This window comes from Pelophylax lessonae, assembly GCF_965119305.1.
Source record: "Pelophylax lessonae genome assembly, chromosome: 2".
In the NCBI taxonomy this organism is placed as follows: Eukaryota; Metazoa; Chordata; class Amphibia; order Anura; family Ranidae; genus Pelophylax; species Pelophylax lessonae.
In genome coordinates, this window is record NC_138769.1 from 744,928,093 (window position 1) to 744,946,305 (window position 18,213).

The window sequence follows — 18,213 nt, forward strand, 5'->3', positions numbered from 1 at the left end:
CCCTAAAAGAGGCTCAGTCCACTCCTGGAGGTGCCCACAGCTGAATATGCAGAAGAGAGGTTTAAGCCTGAAGGAAGCATGGCATTCTTTATGACGGTTTCTGCAGTGCTGGGAGAGGACTCAGGTGCTGGCCGGGATGAGAGAGCGATGGTGGAGCCATGGGGATGGTAGCAGCGGCAGCCACTCCGGCCACCTCTCCCTCTGTGGAATTCAGCAGAGGGGTGGGGCTACCGTCCACATCCCCACCATGGGGGACAGCCAGTGCTGAACTTAGAGAGCTGGAGGTGGCAGAAGGCACTGCAGAGCGGAGTCATCTCAGAGCTAGCAACCCGCCTTGTGTGCAGCAGGTCAGTGTGTGATCGCCAGCCCAGCAGTTTAGTGTCACTCTGCTTTATTCTATACCAGCAAGGCTGAGTGTTCCTGCCCATTGCCCATCCCCCAGGTGCTATTCCCTATCCCATATCTAATAACCCTGATTTCTATATACATAGTGAGTGCTATTCCCTATATACTGTATAAGACTGATATGTGTACACTGAGTGCTGGTACCTACCTGCATATATAACACTGACATCTTTATACGGAGTGCCACTCAGTGTACAGATATCAGTGTTATATATAGGGAAGATTCGGGGTGTCTGGCTGTGCAGGGTGGGGGATCCCAGCTACTTACAGATCCTATAGGGTTCCTCTAGGGGTAAGATGAGTAGATTAATGGTACTTTTTTCCATCGTTTTTATACATTTTATTACAGTTTGTTTCTCCTAGGGATGGGCCTTGTTTAACCACTTCTGGACTGGAAGGATTTTCCCCCTTTAATGACCAGGCCCTATTTTTCCATTCGGCACTGCGTTACTTTAACTGACAATTGCGCAGTCGTGCGACGCTGTAACCAAATAAAATTGACGTCCTTTTTCCCACAAATAGAGATTTTTTTTGGTGTATTTGCACTGTCACTGTACTAATGCCATTGGCAGGGAAGGGGTTAACACTGTTGGTGATCAAGGGGTTAAATGTAAGTCTAGGGGAGTGATTCTAACTGTGGGGGGGTTGTGAAATGATCAGAGAGACATGCAATCCTATATAGAAGGATCACATGAGCTCTGTGATCATTGCAGGGAGAAGGACGGGCGGCTGTGTTTACAACATCCGACCGTCCTTCTCTCTCAGCGGGGAGTGATCGTGGGTGTCAGGTGACAGTCGGAGCCGCCTGACACACGCGCCAGCTTCCCCGCTGACGATTGGGGATGGGAGCGCGCCGCTGCCGGCACACACTCGCCCCCTACCTCCTCCCAGGCAAATGACGTACCCAGACGTGGTTTTGCCTGGGAGAGTCACTCTGCCGCCATATATATACAGTATACAGTCAGCAAGTGGTTAAATAAGAGGACCGTCTTTTCAGTTCACTTTAAGGAATTCATTGGTAGTATTTCTTCCCTCTAGTTGCCGATTCTAATCCTGTTCTGAATTTCCTCCTACCTTGTAACCTCAAGGCAGACGCGGACAGACTCCATGGAGACATTTTACTTATAAATAAATCTGTGTAAACTTTTCTACCTATTTGTATGAATGTTATTCTGTTCAGCCAGTTATGTTATTTATCTCCCCCTGCTAGACAGCAGAGCCAGGTTGTGACCTCACTTTTCTCTGCACTGTATAAGGAATTCAGATTGGTCACCACCCTGCCCCCTCCTGTGACTGAACAAAGAAGAAGAAATTGTCACTACTGCCCCTCCCCCTCCAGTGTGACTATAGCACAGTGAGTAGATGGTAGTTAAAAAAAAAACGACCAAAATTTGATATATTTTCTGAAAGCGGAGACCCTGTAGAATAAAAAGATGGTGGTTGCAATTTTTTCGGTCACACAATATTTGTGTAACTTTTTATCAGTTCTACATTTTCAGTAAACTATACGTTCCAATAAATGTTAGTGCAGACAAAGCACAATATAATACCACATTGTTTGTAGAAAATAAAAGATGAAGTTGTGTGGAGTAAAAGGATACAAATCCTGTGTGTGTCCATGAGACTGGGAGAATTACAGCGCCCAAAATTATCAATAGGTGACATTTTCACTGCTTGTGGACCGCCCACTGCCTTCTTACTGCGGCCGAGCGGCCCCGCTGTGCTGGATGAGGTACATAGATGACATCCAGCATTTCCAGGTAGGGGGCGCTCCCACCACCCCATCTGTGCTGTCATTCAGTGCAGCACAAGTCGGTCAGCAGGTCCCAGCCAATGATTTTTGGCCTGGACCTGCTGATTGGCTGTACGGAATCACAGATCAGCCGTGTCAATGTTTTGTAATCACAGACACAGGAACTGCACCGTTCTTCTCTCTCTCTGAGCCCTTTTCTGTTCAGAGAGAGAAGAAAGCAGACCTGTGTGACTCCAATCAGCACATTTACACTTCCACACACTTAGTGAGGCACATTTAACCCCTTGATCGCCCTCCAGGTAACCCTTTCACTGCCCTCTCACAGTGTCATTAGTACAGTGTACAGCATTTTCACTGATCACTGTATTAGTGTCACTAGTGACTTCAGATAACATCAGAGTCAGTCAGTGTCCCTCCCAGATAGTGTCAGATTGTCCGCCACACTATCACCATCCACATTTAACTCCTTTATTGCCAAAAACATTATCAAAGTCACACTATAACCACCAATATTGATATAGAGTCTGAACATGGATCAGTATATTGATCACAAACAGAACTATACCAGTGTCCCCAATAGTATAGTCTCCCCAAAAATGCAGTGTTAGTGGGATCAGCCCCGTTCTCTGATCACTGCCACCTCTGATACATTGTACACAAAACCGCAGTGTTAGAAAGATCAGGCCTGATCTCTGCAGCACTAGCAGGTAAATTTTATTTCTAGCACACAAACCATCACTGACAGCCAGGAGCTCTTTTTCCCGTGAGTCGCACTAGGTACCTGTAAATTTACTGCCCAAAATGTCCAAAGAAAGGTCCACTAGTGAGGAGGCCTACAGGATTCTGAGTATGACAGATGAGAGTGAAGGGGAATCCTCTCTATCAGAATCCGGCTCAGAACATGAGCCTGTGGAAAGCAGCGGCACCCTGACAGGGAGCTCAGACGATGGAGAAGATGTCCCTGCTAAGATCAGACGTACCCAACCCCAGGTTACTGAGGTGCTAGAAAAGCAGAGTTATGCTCATATGCAGCAGAGTGCCAGTACTAGCGCTGCTCCAGAGGCCTCGTACATCCTGGCCTTTTACACACCAGCACTGCAGTATCCCATGGTGATGTGGAGAGTCCCAGAAGTGCAGTACAAGCTGGTGAGGAGGCCGGCACTAATAGCGGAGTGCAAGCACAGCCACCAAGATTTCAAGCACAGGCCTGTAGAGTCCATTCAGAGGTGCTTGTGAACTCTAATTGGCTGCCCCCAGATTCAGCAGCACCCATTACCCTCTCCCCACATTCACAGCTCAGCTCAGGGTTCAGATGGAAACGGCAAACTTAACAACCCCCCTGACTTTTTTTTTAGCTGTTTTTTCAGCAGAGACCTTTTTAATTTGATTTTGGACCAAACTAATCTTTATGCTGACCAGTACATCACCGCCAAACGCATACCTTGCCAGGCCAATCGAGAAGAAACCTGTCACTATTTCTGAATTTAAGACTCCTTTGGAACTCACCCTTAATATGAGCATTACAAAAAAATAATGAATTGCAGTCATATTGGTCCACAGACCCAGGGCTGGTGCAAGGATTTTTGACACCCTAGGCGAAACTTAATTTTGCCGCCCCCCTTGGCTATGCTCTTGACTCCACCACCTTTGCCCTGCCCATGTAATGCATATGACCTACCTGCCTCTACACTGACCTACCTAAACTGACCTACCAAACCACTACACTGACCTGCCTGCCCCCTACACTAACCTACCCCACCCTTATACTGACCTACCTGACCACTACACAACCTACCTCACCCCTACCCTGACCTACCTGCCTCTACACTGACCTACCTAAACTGACCTACCAAACCACTACACTGACCTGCCTGCCCCCTACACTAACTTACCCCACCCTTACACTGACCTACCTGACCACTACACCAACCTACCTCGCCCCTACACTGACCTACCTGACACATACAGTGACCTACCTGACTCATAAACTGACCTACCTAATTCCTACTTCCTTCCCTACTAACACTCCCTTCCTCCCATCCCCCACACAGACAGCTTGATGTAGATCAGATGCATCCTGATCCGTACCTCTTCTTGACTTCATCGTCCATCTCATCTGGGCTCTCCTCTCTTCAGCAGTGGGCAGGCTGTGGGTGGTATTGTTTAGAACTCGGAGTCCTTGCCAGTGCCATGCAGCTGCTCTTTGGTGTCCTCCGCTGGCCAGGAGGTCAGGTAACAGTCACTCTCCCAATGCTTCTGTGATATCCGGCCACCCCTGGTGTCATGGTTCCCGACTCAGACCCTGCACACATGATTTGACTTCTGGTGACGTGTCTGTCAGCTACCTTCCTCTGACTGGGCTGCAGCACCACTACATTTTACTGCCTCAAGAAATGTGATAGGCCACCAGAAAGTAAAACTGCGTAAATTCCAGTATATTCACCATCATTTGTAGACCATATAACTTTCACACAAACCAATTAATATACATTTATTGGGATTTTATCTGAATGTAAGACTTTTTGGGCCTAACCCTTAACATGGGCATTGCAAAAATAATCAATTGCAGTCATATTGGTCCAAAAACCAGATTCATCATATGCCCGTGTTCTCTGCTGCATCCATCGATGACTGATCAGTGTATCAGCTCATTACCTGTACCATGTGATCACTGTGACCAATCACAGCAGATCACGTGACATTTGTAAACACTGGATGGCTTTCTTTCATGCCATCCATTGTGTACATTTGTGTAGCTAGCTGTGATTGGTCACAATGATCACATGGTACAGACAGGGTCAATCACAGCCCATCTGTACAATGTGAATAAAGTGACCAATTACAGCTAATCATAACAAAACAGACAAAATTAATCAGTTTCATTCAGTAAAAATGGTTGATCATATTAGTAAAATGTACTGGTATAAACAATCATAATTTAAAAAAAAAAAATTATGAAAAAAAGTAATAACTGAAAAAATATTATTTATTTATATATATATATATATATATATTTTTTTTTTTACATACTGTCACCAGTTAGTGTCCATGATCACCATCACACCCATTATATGAAAATGGGTGTGATGGTGATCATGGAAACTATGGTGAGGATGACAAAATGCTAAAAAAAATATGAAAAATAAATGTTTTTTTAATTTTCCCAAAAATTGTGACAAAAAATTATAACTTTAAAAAACTTGCCATGCCTCTTACTAAATACCTTGGACTTTTTACTTTCCAAAAGTTATAATTGGGGGGGGGTATTTGTATTGTCCTGGCATTTTCAAGCCTGAAGAAATGAGATCGGCCGTCAGTACATCAGGATTGATTGATTTTCAATAGTTACTTATACAGTACTTTGTAGACTCGATATCTTTCCTACAGACTAAATAATATACACTGATTTGGGTCATTTTCATCAAAAATTAGCAGAATACATTTTGGTCTAAATTTCTGAAGGAAGATTATTAATTTTCAAAATGTAATAACAGTAACAGAAAATATTTTTTTTTTCAAAATTTTCTGTAGTTTTTCATTTATTTAGCAAACAATAAAAGACCCAGTGGTGATTAAATACCATCAAAATAACACTCTATTTGTGTGGGAAAAATGATACAAATTTCTAATAGGTACAATAGACCCATTAGACCACGTAATTGTCATTCAAATTGTGACAGCTCTGAAAGCTAAAATCTAACCTGGGCAGGCAGGAAGGAGGTAAATGTTCCCGGTACTGAAGTGGTTAAAGTAGCACAGTACTGAATTGGAAAACAAGCCCTGGACATGAAGGGGGTAAAACCTTCCAGAGGTCAAGAAATTAATAAATCTTGCTTTAATTGTACACACTTTGGTTTTAGTTTCCTGTGATACTTCTTGTGGCTGCAGTTCTTCTGATCTCCACAAGGTGGTGATCTCACTTATACAGAGACAGGAAGTCTCTCTGCAAGACAGGAAGTGAGGTACAGACCGGAAGTGAGGTAAGAAACAGACAGGAAGCTCCATGTGACGGGTATGGTGCCAGCAGATTGGAAAAAGGCCAACGTAGTACCAATATTTAAAAAGGGGCCGTGGTGTATCCCGGTAACTATAGACCGGTCAGCCTAACATCTGTAGTCTGCAAGATTTTGGAGGGGATGTTAAGGGACCACATACAAGACTTTAGTAATGAAAACAATATAATTAGTAATAATCAGCATGGATTTATGAAAAATCGTTCTTGCCAAACCAATCTATTAACCTTCTACGATGAAGTGAGCTGCCACCTAGATAAAGGTAAGCCTGTGGATGTGGTGTATCTGGACTTTGCAAAGGCCTTTGACACCGTTCCCCACAAACGCTTACTGTACAAACTAAGGAAGGTAGGTATGGACCATAAGGTGAGTACCTGGATAGAGAACTGGCTCCAGGGGAGAGTACAGAGGGTGATGATTAATGGGGAGTACTCGGATTGGGCGGGTGTGGAAAGTGGGGTCCCCCAAGGTTCGGTCCTGGGACCAATCCTGTTTAATTTATTCATAAATGATCTAGAGGAGGGGATATCAATCAAAATCTGAGTATTTGCGGATGAAACTAAACTAAGCATGCCAATATCTTCTATGCAGGATGTGGAAACCTTACAAGCGGACCTGAACAAAATAACGGGGTGGGCAACTACATGGCAGATGAGGTTTAATGTTGATAAATGTAAAGTAATGTACTTGGGGGCCAGAAACCAGAAAACAAGCTACTCACTGGGGGGGGGGGGACCTCTGGGGGAGTCTAGGATGGAAAAAGACCTGGGGGTACTGGTAGACAACAGGCTTGGCAGTGGCATGCAATGCCAAGCAGCTTCAAGCAAAGCCAACAGAATACTGGGATGTATAAAAAAGGGGAAATAAAGAGATTATTCTCCCGCTCTACAAGACTCTGGTCCGGCCACATCTGGAGTATGCTGTCCAGTTCTGGGCACCGGTCCTCAGGAAGGATGTGCTGGAATTGGAAAGAGTCCAGAGAAGGGCAACAAAAATAATTAGGGGAATGCTGGACATCAGCTATGAGGAAAGACTACAAGCACTGAACCTATTCTCTCTAGAGAAGAGATGATTGAGGGGGGATATGATATCAATGTACAAATACTGTACTGGCGACCCTAGCATAGGGAGGAAACTATTCAGAGTAAGGGAATACAATAAGACACGTGGCCACTCACTAAAACTAGAGGAAAGGCGGTTTAACCTTAAAATGCGTAAGGGGTTCTTCACTGTAAGGGCGGTAAGGATGTGGAATTCTCTTCCACAAGCAGTCGTATCAGCGGGGAGCATCGATAGTTTCAAAAAACTATTAGATGGGCACCTTAAAGACCACAACATACAGGGGTATACAATGTACAACATACAGGGGTATACAATGTACAACATACAGGGGTATACAATGTACAACATACAGGGGTATACAATGTATGGTTAACAGCAAACACACACACACATCATAGGTTGAACTGGATGGACTGATGTCTTTTTTCAACCTCACTAACTATGTAACTATGTGGGAGGAATTATAGAGGAGACGTTGCTGGAAGTATCAGCGGAGGAGGTAATGAGATTGTATTTTATCATATCTCCCATCACTCTCCCTTGTAGGACTCCATATTTCTCTGTCCCTCTTTTCGGTCTGATGTACACACAGACATATGAACATACAATATAACGCCACAAAGTCTTCATATCGCTCTCAGATTTCCCTCAGATATCAGATTATTTCATGTACTGAAGTGAAAACACTGATATAAAAGAAAAGTAATGGTGAAATAAAACATAAGTGGGTGTAACTGATCACATTGTCACCAAACGTCACCCCCAAATAAAAGTTTTCCCTGTAAGGGTCCGGTCACACCAGGAACTGCACGTTTCTCATGAATTTCCACATGTGCGTTTACATGCGTTCTCAGTGCATTTTTTAGCATTGGGAAGGACAGGGGATCAAAGGAGACAAACTTGTGTTTTGTCCCCAGAGTCACATTGCGTTGTGTTTACTCCCATGTACATGCGTTTATGTACTCACAAAATCAGATACTTAAAGACTCATCCAAACCACATGTCAGTGTTTATCATCCACCTGGATGGAGATCCCTCTTTGGATGGGATGATCCCTCTGCACAGTGCTGGACTGGTGAAGCCTGACAGGGAGAGCAGCAGCTGCTGCCGCTATATCACACAGGCAGGCCGCCGCATGGACTTTTTATTTTTTTTTTTTCATTTTTTAAAAACCTTGTGACAAAAATGAGATCTGCAAAACACTCACCATGCCTCTTATTCAATACTTTGGGGTGTCTACTTTCCAAAAATGTGGGGGGTGTTTGTTCTATCCTGGCATTTTAGGACCTCCGAAACTGTGATAGGTAGTGAGGAAACAAAATACGGGTAGTCATTGGATTTTGGGGACCTGTATGTGGCTAGACTGCCAAAAAGTCTCTCACATGTGGGATCCCCATACTCAGGAGAAGTAGCAGAATGTGTTTTGGGGTGTAATGTCACATATATCCATGGCTTGTGTGAGAAATATCTCATTAAAGGGACAACTTTGTGTACAAAAAAGAAAAACATGTTTTTTTGTCATATTCAAAAACCTTTTAGAAATAAAATCTTCCATGCCAAATATCTCTGGGGCGTCTACATTCCAAAAAGGGGTCATTTTGGGGGTTTATGTACTGCTGTGGTCTTTTAGCACCTCAAAAAATGTAATATTCAGTCAGAAAGTAAAAACTGTGTAAATTCCAGTATATATCCCATAGTTTGTAGACTGTATTGTATTCTGCTACATGTCTTTGGTAAAAAAATATATATATATATTCCTTAAATTTATGAAAAAAATTGATTTTATTGGATATTTTTTTTTATAATAGAAAGTAGAAAATGTTTATTTTTCTTCCAAATGTATCATTTATATAATAAAAAATAAAAACCCCAGTAGTTAGCAAATATCACCAAATAAAATCTTTGTTTTGGTGAAAAAAATTATGTAAACTTAATTTGGGTACAGTGCTGCATGACCGTGCAATTGGAAGTTAAAGTAGCGCAGTGCAGAATAGTAAAAAATGCCCTGGTCATGAAGGGGGGGGACCTTCTGAAGCTAAAGAGGTTAAATTGCATTTATGTGCCAAGAAATAACTTTAATGTATTTATTACTGAAATTTTGCCTTTTATAAAGCATTGCTCTAATATCATGTAACATAAATAAATTAGAGCTACCAACATTTTATTCTCTAGGGTGTCTGCTGTCAATAGATATATAATATATTGGGGGGGTTTTAAGTAATCTTCAGACCATAAAATGATTTTTAAAACATGTAAACAAAAAAATAAAAACCATTAAAAAAAATGGCTCCAGGACCCTTTATTACACACTGAGTCCAGGAAGCCACAGAGAGACCACGTTTCCCCTGACTTCCTCTCCAGGCTGTGATCTCACTCTGGTTGGGCGCCACCTACAGTGGAAGAAGAAGACTGCACCTGCCTACATCTGCTTTATGCTTTGTCTGATCAGGATGACGGCATTTCTCCCTGAACGCAGAGTGCCCTAAACACGAGGTAAACGTGGTGCAGCATTTAGCCCAATCCAGCTGTAGTGTAGACTTTGACAGGCTGCAGGCAGCGGGGGTGGACGCTGTACCTGTGCCTACCAGGTGTATTATACCGCCAGCATTTCACACACAGGGGCTGGACCCCCCAGGTATAAGGGACGGAAGAGATACAATCAGCTTGTCACCCATTCCACCAGACTCCTATAACTGGAAGATTACATTTTTGGGTAGATGTGTTGTAGAAGAACCCAGACCACAGTATTGTGAGGTGAAATATCATCCAACTTTATTAATCATATATATGTGACACTTTACCAACAGAAGAAAAGAGATAGATTGTTTACATTTCAAGGATATATTTATACCATTTATATCATCTATGCTAAGAAACTGATTACCATATGACACGCCCCTCATTAATACCAGCCCCGCCCACTTATGTAACCCTCTAAACATCCAAATCCCTGTAAATTCCCAGAAGACACTTTCATCTTTTATCCATAACAAGCTCATTGGGTAGAAGATAACCCCGAGCCCCTCCTGCTCATTCCCACACAACAAGTCCATGTCACCATCTACAAGGTTAGAGGACCTGAAGGAGAACAAGACCATGACCACCAGGACCATCGCCTGACTGAAGCCATGCTCACATTTCTTTCTAATGCTGCTTTTATGGTCTCCTCAGATACAGATCTGGCAGATGTACATCAGTGTAACCCTTTCACTCAAATCTGTGCTTGACCATCTTTTTTGGGGTACAGAGGTGACATTAGGGGTCTAACGTCTCTTTAAAGAGGACCTGTGACCAGCAATATGCTATCACATGTAGGAAAACAACAATCACACGACACATCTTACATATCGCTGCTCACACCAGAGTGAGAGGAGTAACTCTAGGGACATCATTCATGGATAACTATTTATACTGATGACCTGTAAAGGATTTTAGAGCGTCACCTATGGGACATTTTTGGTACTGAAGTTTGTCACCATTTCACAAGTCCATCCAATTTTTAAAGCTTGACATGTTTGGTATCTATATACAAGACACAAACCTCATATTTTATATTTCACCAAAGAAATTGGGTAATAAATTGTGTTTGTGTGCACTAAAATTATCTGCAGTGCTTCTTTTTACCAAAAATGTGCATTTGATAAAAAAAAATGTGCCAATATCCTCCGACATAACATTTTTTAACTACCAACATTTTATTCTCCAGAGTCTCTGCTTTGAGAAAAAAAAAATGTTTGTGAGTTTTAAATAATCATCTGGCCTAAAAATGTGAATTTAACCATGTGCATAAAAAATGTACAATCAACTCTGGCAATAAAAGAAAGAACCACAACAATGTAGAAAATTATTATCACAACTATAGTAACAACTAATGGCTTAGGAAGGAAACCCACCATATTACTCAACCAAGTTCCAACTAAACCCATCCAAGACAATGGATCCCACTTCCTCCCATCCAGGTGCCTGTTGGAACTCCTTTACCTTGTGTAGATATCTCCTTCTGAGATCCTCATGATATAAAATAAATGTACAACACTCTCTATGTGACACCAGATTGTAGACTCCACCTTGGGCTTCCCAGAGATAGTCAGCAGCCATGCAGTTCTGTGACACCACCTTAGGTGATGGAGACACTTCTGCTGTCAGCTCTGCTATAACATCAATGGTCTCATTGGTTATCTGATCCATGACTCCAGTACACGGGTTCATCCTAATTATCTTAGATTACTTAGATTCCCCATCCCGTCTATGAAGGGATCACTGCATAAAACATTTCCACTCCAGAGAAAATGTTTCTTCTCACTGGAAGGCCAGGGGAGTATTGGGAGAAATTGAGGCTTTCCCTTACAGATATTGGGGGGGGGGGGGCAACATCACCTAAAGTACAGCTATGGGTGGAATTGAAGGGAAGACATTTTAGGGTGTTCCTTCCACACAAGAAGTATATTTTATCTGGAGACACTAGGAATCCATTGGACCAATGGGGATTAAACATTCTGCAATTACATTGAGAAACCATGAAATGTTACTGGCTTGTGATTGGCTCTCCTATTGTTAGTGAAGTGAGACTCTCCTTGGTGGTTTCAATAATGGAATTTAAGAAACCACATAAAATGTTTCTCCCAGATCCAAAAAGGTGACCCCCTTGGGTAGGTACCCATCCTAATATTCCTAAGAAGAGTTTGTAGTCCCGGCTACTACAGGAAAGATGTGGGCAATCATTTACACCTTTTACAGCAGGACAGTAAATATCAGAACACAATTCATACATAAGACCAACAGCAGGAAGTCTGCTAACTCAATGTGTAATGCAATCTGTCATTATCATTCCCAGAGTTCCCTCTGCAACATCGTTTTATCACCTGTTATCCTGTCTGTAGATCTGTTATTTTCCCACCTTCTGTAACAGGGTGACAACCCCCATCATTCTGCAGTAACATTACACAGCTGCGTTGTCACCCTGTACAGAGAAGTCTTAGATAGATTATAAGCTAATGTGTAAAGTAAAGTCTACAGGCTTGCAAAGATCGGTTTGCTAATGAATAGAAAATTGGCTAAAAGAGAGAATTCAGAGAGTAGTGGTCAATGATTCTTACTCTGAATGGTCTAAGCTTATCAGTGGTGTACCCCAAGGTTCAGTGTTGGGACCCTTACTTTTTAATATCTTTATAAATGATATCGGGTCTGGGATTAAAAGTACCATTTCAGTCTTTGCAGATGACACCAAGCTTTGCAGTGGAATAACTTCCTTACAGGATGTCTCCAACTTACAAGCTGACCTCAATGCACTGTTTCATTGGTCAACTATGGGGTAAATGAGGTTTAATGTTGATAAATGTAAAGTTATGCACTTAGGGAATCCATAGTGGAGAAGGATCTGGGGGAATCCATAGTGGAGAAGGATCTGGGGGAATCCATAGCGGAGAAGGATCTGGGGGAATCCATAGCTGAGAAGGATCTGGGGGAATCCATAGCAGGGAAGGATCTGGGGGAATCCATAGCAGGGAAGGATCTGGGGGAATCCATAGCGGAGAAGGATCTGGGGGAATCCATAGCGGAGAAGGATCTGGGGGAATCCATAGCGGAGAAGGATCTGGGGGAATCCATAGCAGGGAAGGATCTGGGGGAATCCATAGCGGAGAAGGATCTGGGGGAATCCATAGCAGAGAAGGATCTGGGGGAATCCATAGCTGAGAAGGATCTGGGGGAATCCATAGCTGAGAAGGATCTGGGGGAATCCATAGCAGAGAAGGATCTGGGGAAATCCATAGTGGAGAAAGATCTATGTGTTCTGATAGATCCTAAGCTAAATAATAGCATGCAATGCCAAGCTGCAGTTTCCAAAGCAAGCAAAGTCCTTTCTTGTATAACAGAGGCATGGACTCCAGAGAGAGAGAGAGAGAATTTTTCCCCTGTACAAATCATTAGTAAGACCTCATCTGGAATATGCAGTTCAGTTTTGGGCTCCAGTTCTTAAAAAGGATATCGGGGAACTGGAGAAAGTGCAGAGAAGGACAACCAAACTGATAAGAGGCATTGAGGAGAGATTAGAGGAACTGAATTGATTCTCTCTTGAGAAGAGGAGATTAAGGGGGGATATGATCACCATGTATAAATACATAAGGGGGGATATGATCACCATGTATAAATACATAAGGGGTCCATATAGCGAACTTGGCGTTGAGTTGTTCACTTTAAGGTGAACACAGAGGACAAGAGGGCGCTCTTTACATCTAGAGAAAAATAGATTTCGTCTCCAAATACGGAAAGGTTTCTTCACCGTAAGAGCTGTGAAAATGTGGAATAGACTCCCTCCAGAGGTGGTTCTGGCCAGCTCACTAGATTGCTTTAGAAAAGTCCTGGATTCTTTCCTGGGTGTACATAATATAAATGGCTACTAGGATTTATAGGTAAAGTTGATCCAGGGAATATCCGATTGCCTCTCTGGGAATCAGGAAGGAATTTTTTCCCCTGCTGTAGTAAATTGAATCATGCTTTGCTGGGGTTTTTCGCCTTCCTCTGGATCATCTGTGTGTATAGGATTGTGTATATGGGATTGTATGGTTGGGTTTTCTTTACTGTTTTTTTTTTTAAATGGTTGAGCCAGCTGGACTTGTGTCTTTTTTCAACCTGACTAACTATGTATAAGTAAGACAACAAAAAAAGCCCAACTTCAGCTAACGCTTCTAAAGCAGTTACAGCAACAGGGGTTTTTTTCTAAGGGTTAAACCTCCAAATGAATTAAAACTGACAGTAAGCAACTCCTCCAACTGCCACTTTTTGCCAAATTGCTTAACCTTCAATAGGAAGTAGAATAAAATAGATCAACTGGGAGGATCAACAAATAATACAAATATTAAAAGGGGAGACTCACACCCCCTTCCCATCCACTTGGACTGAACATGCCTTGTTTGCAGCAAGTTATTGCTTCTAGAACCAGTCCTCCCTTGTGCTCCCACTTTGTCGTTTGGTGGGATTCGCTGGGACGGAATTTGTTGTTTTTCACCTGTGTTTAGTGATATACTGTACCTGTTGTACCAGACTGTACATTTGCAATATTTTTGCTGCCTTTTTGTTTTTGTATTTTTTGATTCCTGAAAATCCAATAAAAACTATTGAAAGTAAAAGGGGAGACTCTGAAAAAAAAAATATTTGTTTGCTAATGACCGATCTTTTAGACCCTGCAGGTCTCATTAACCTGTTGCCGACCACCCGCCACCTTTTCACTGCGGCAGTGTGGCTCTCCTGCACAAACCGACGTAGACCTACATCGGTCGCGCACCTGCAGCTAGGGGGGGGGCGAGCACACACGCTGCTGCCGGCACATTCCTGCCCCACTCAGCAGCGGGGTAGCCAATGCACGGGGCAGGCGGCTCCGATCCCTGCTGAAAGAGAAGGACGGTCGGATGATGTAAACACAGCTGACCATTCTTCTCCCTGGAATGATCACAGAGCCCCTGTAATCCTTCTATATAGGAACACAGGTCTCTATGATTATTTCACAAACCACGCCCCCCCCCACAGTTAGAATCACACCCCTAGGCTCACATTTAACCCCTTGATCACCCACAATGTTAACTCCTTCCCTGCCAGTGTCATTATTACAGTGACAGTGCATATTTTTAGCAGTGATTACTGTAGTAATGTCACTGGTCCCCCCCAAACGTGTCAAAAATGGCAGTTTGGGGTCCGATCTGTCCGCCGCAATGTCACAGTCCAGCTAAAAATCGCCGCCATTACTAGTAAAAAAAAAAAAAAAAACAATAAAAATGGCTTAAATCTTTCCCGTAGTTAGTAAACGCAATGACTTTTGCGCAAACCAATCAAAATCCGCTTATTGTGATTTTTTTTTTTTACTAAAAATATGTAGCAGAAAACAAATTGGCCTAAAATGTTAAAAATTTTGAAATTTAAATTTCTTTTGAGAATGTTATATAGCAGAAAGTGAAAAATTTGTTTTCTGTTTTTCAGAATTGTCGCTCTTTTTTTGTCTATAGCGCAAAAAATAAAAATCACACAGGTGATCAAATACCACCAAAAGAAAGATCTGTTTGTGGGGAAAAAAAGGACATAAATTTTATTTCAGTACAGCAATGGCTGACTGCGCAATTGTCTGTTAAATGTAACGCTGCGTCGAATCGCAAAATATGGCCTGGTCATTAGGGGGTAAAATATTCCGGTCCAGAAGTGGTTAAAAAAACTGTCACCTAAAATGCATCACATTGTCCCCTATGTGATGAAAGGGAAGTAAAACAAAAATTACAAATATTTTTATTTTTTTGCAAAAAAATTGGTTACACCTAAGCACATACAATCCCCAGAAGAAGAAATTTTGAGGCCCTCCACCTCCATATATATAGGCTCATAGAAACGTAAGCGCATGCGTCGGGGGCGCCTACGAGTGAAAATGTTGATTGCGATACACATGTTTCCATGCACACGGGAGTGAAAGCAATAATTCTAGCACCAGACCTCCTCCATAACACTAAACTGATACATATAGGGGGGGGGGGGGGCTTTTTAAGCATTGCCTATAGAAAATATAGGGGACTGAAGTTTGTTGCCATTTCACAGGCACACACAAATTTAAGGTTTGGCAAATTTGGTATCCATTTACTCAGCGCAACCTCTTTTATATTTTACCAAAATGTGGGTAATTTATTGCATATGTTCACCCTAATGTTCACTTTAGTTGTTTTTTTTTAACTTAAATTTTGTGTTTCCTATACCTTTAAGGTAATATCGGGTGACATAAATTTGAACTACCACTATTTTATTCTCTAGGGAATCTGCTTTCAGAAAATATATAATGTTTGGGGGTTTTACATAACTGTCAAGGCTAAAATGATTTTTAAACGTGTGCAAAAAATGCAAAAAAGGGGTCAGGCAGTAAAAAAGGTTAAAGTTGAACCCCAACTGGAGGAATGTCAGTCCTCAAAAGTGGTAAGAATGTGACCACACACTTCACACTTGGTAAGCTCAGAGCTCTTGCCGTTGTGCTGTGTGAATAGTCTATGGAGATGAATAATAGCTGGACAGAGGAAGAAGATATCAAGGACATTCTTTCTTCACCAGATGGAATCCCTGAGACTTTCAGTAGAACCAAATGTAACACAAAGTAGCCAGCTGAAATTAAATGGTACTGTTAAATGCATCCCATAAACAGCAGAAAGTCAGTGTTGAAGGCCTACAGCAGCTTAGAAAGTTACTTTCTTACTGAACAGAGACTTCTCCCTGGCTGGTGTCCCAACCAAAGACCTGCCTGCAAAGCTGTCATCCATGAGAGGAGATGAAACATGGAAAGGAGGCATTGATCATGGGAGAGGAAGTTTGGATAAGGTGAGCATAGCTGGAGCCCCAAAGCCTGGCATATGGTGTATCAACAGTCAGAAGAACCTGGAATGGACTCTCCCACTGAGGCTTGGCAATATGCCATTGGATGATAAAAGAAAAGGAATTGGCAGCACTCCAGGTTGAGTCAAAATCCAGATTTATTGACTGGACATCCAAATTATGACAATCGTGACAAGGTAGACGCGTTTCACACACTGACTGTACTTGAACTCTGACTAGATCTCGATGTCCGTCCCTAAGAGTTTATAGCATGATATGGCCAACACTGCAGAGTTTATATTATATTACATATACTTTATATTCTATTTATATAATCAGCTTAAATGTTTGGCCATCATCCTGCATAATATTAAATATACTCTGTGTAGTTGTTCATCTCCCAGGCCTATATCCCTCCATATATCCTTCCAATTATGGATTCTTTACAATTAGATCTTACCATGTGTGGATCCCTTATCCCTCCATATATCCTTCCAATTATGGATTCTTTACAATTAGATCTTACCATGTATGGATCCCTTATCCCTCCATATATCCTTCCAATTATCGATTCTCTACAATTAGATCTTACATATAAGGATCCCCTATCTTGTTCAGTATCTAGTGTTATTATCTGATGTATGTAGCCTTGATCTCCTCAAACTATATATCTCTCTCCGGTCACCCCGATATGATTGTAATTGTTTTTATGGGTGACCGGTTGATGCATATATACACAGGATCATATGTGTTTATTTTGTTCTAAAAACCATATTGTTCAAAATTGTTTTTATTGTACATATATCGTTTGGTCTGTGTATGTTATATGATCGATTTTCTTCTGACCCATACAACTAATATGCACGAATAGATTTATATATTTGACAAAAACATTTTTTAAAATTGAAAATTTAATAACAAACTATTTCATAGTTTTATATTCACATAATCAGGTTGTACAGATATCAATATATATATTCACTATTCCTTGTATTTTTGTATATTTTTTGTGCATTTTTTTTGCGCTTTTATTCTCATTTTATAATTGACACTTATTATTAAACAATGGTAATTTTATCCATATCTTTAATCACAATACATTTATTTTCACATATAGTTTATACATATTTAGATTTTATCAGATTTTTTGCATTTATATATTTTTTCATACACAATTGTGTCACAGCATTCACATTTGATTTTTCACTGGTTTCACATAGATGTTTTATGGGTCTATTCGTGTCCTCGGTAATTAGGAAAATGGTTTACCCCTTATTTGTATCACCTGTTTTTTAATTGATGATTGGATTTTTGTGTGTGTATATATTGAGATGTTATATCCATTTTTCTTTGTAATGATTAAGCACACAGTCAGTGTGTGAAACGCGTCTACCTTGTCACGATTGTCATAATTTGGATGTCCAGTCAATAAATCTGGATTTTGACTCAACCTGGAGTGCTGCCAATTCCTTTTATTTTATCAAGTTTTCACGGAGGCGAGCCGGGGCATGCACCTGTGTGAGTCATCAGGCAATTACACCACCTTGAGCAGTGAGTCCTTGTCTGTTCAAGATGCCATTGGATCCCATCCTAGTCTCTGGTACTGAGGCAGTGTTGGTCATGTATTCGCTCAGGCAAGGAAGAAAA

The 18,213-nt window shown here is 41.6% G+C and overlaps 2 protein-coding genes across 2 annotated transcripts in view; both read right to left on the bottom strand.

Moving 5' to 3' along the window:
- Positions 1-18,213, bottom strand: part of LOC309545764 (uncharacterized protein) — a gene marked incomplete at its 5' end in the record, with an annotated part of 733,676 nt that overhangs the window by 438,406 nt on the left and 277,057 nt on the right. The gene's annotated exons all lie outside the window — the stretch shown is intronic.
- LOC309547860 (uncharacterized protein) overlaps positions 1-18,213 on the bottom strand; it is a gene marked incomplete at both ends in the record, with an annotated part of 82,705 nt that overhangs the window by 8,157 nt on the left and 56,335 nt on the right. The window lies entirely within an intron of this gene.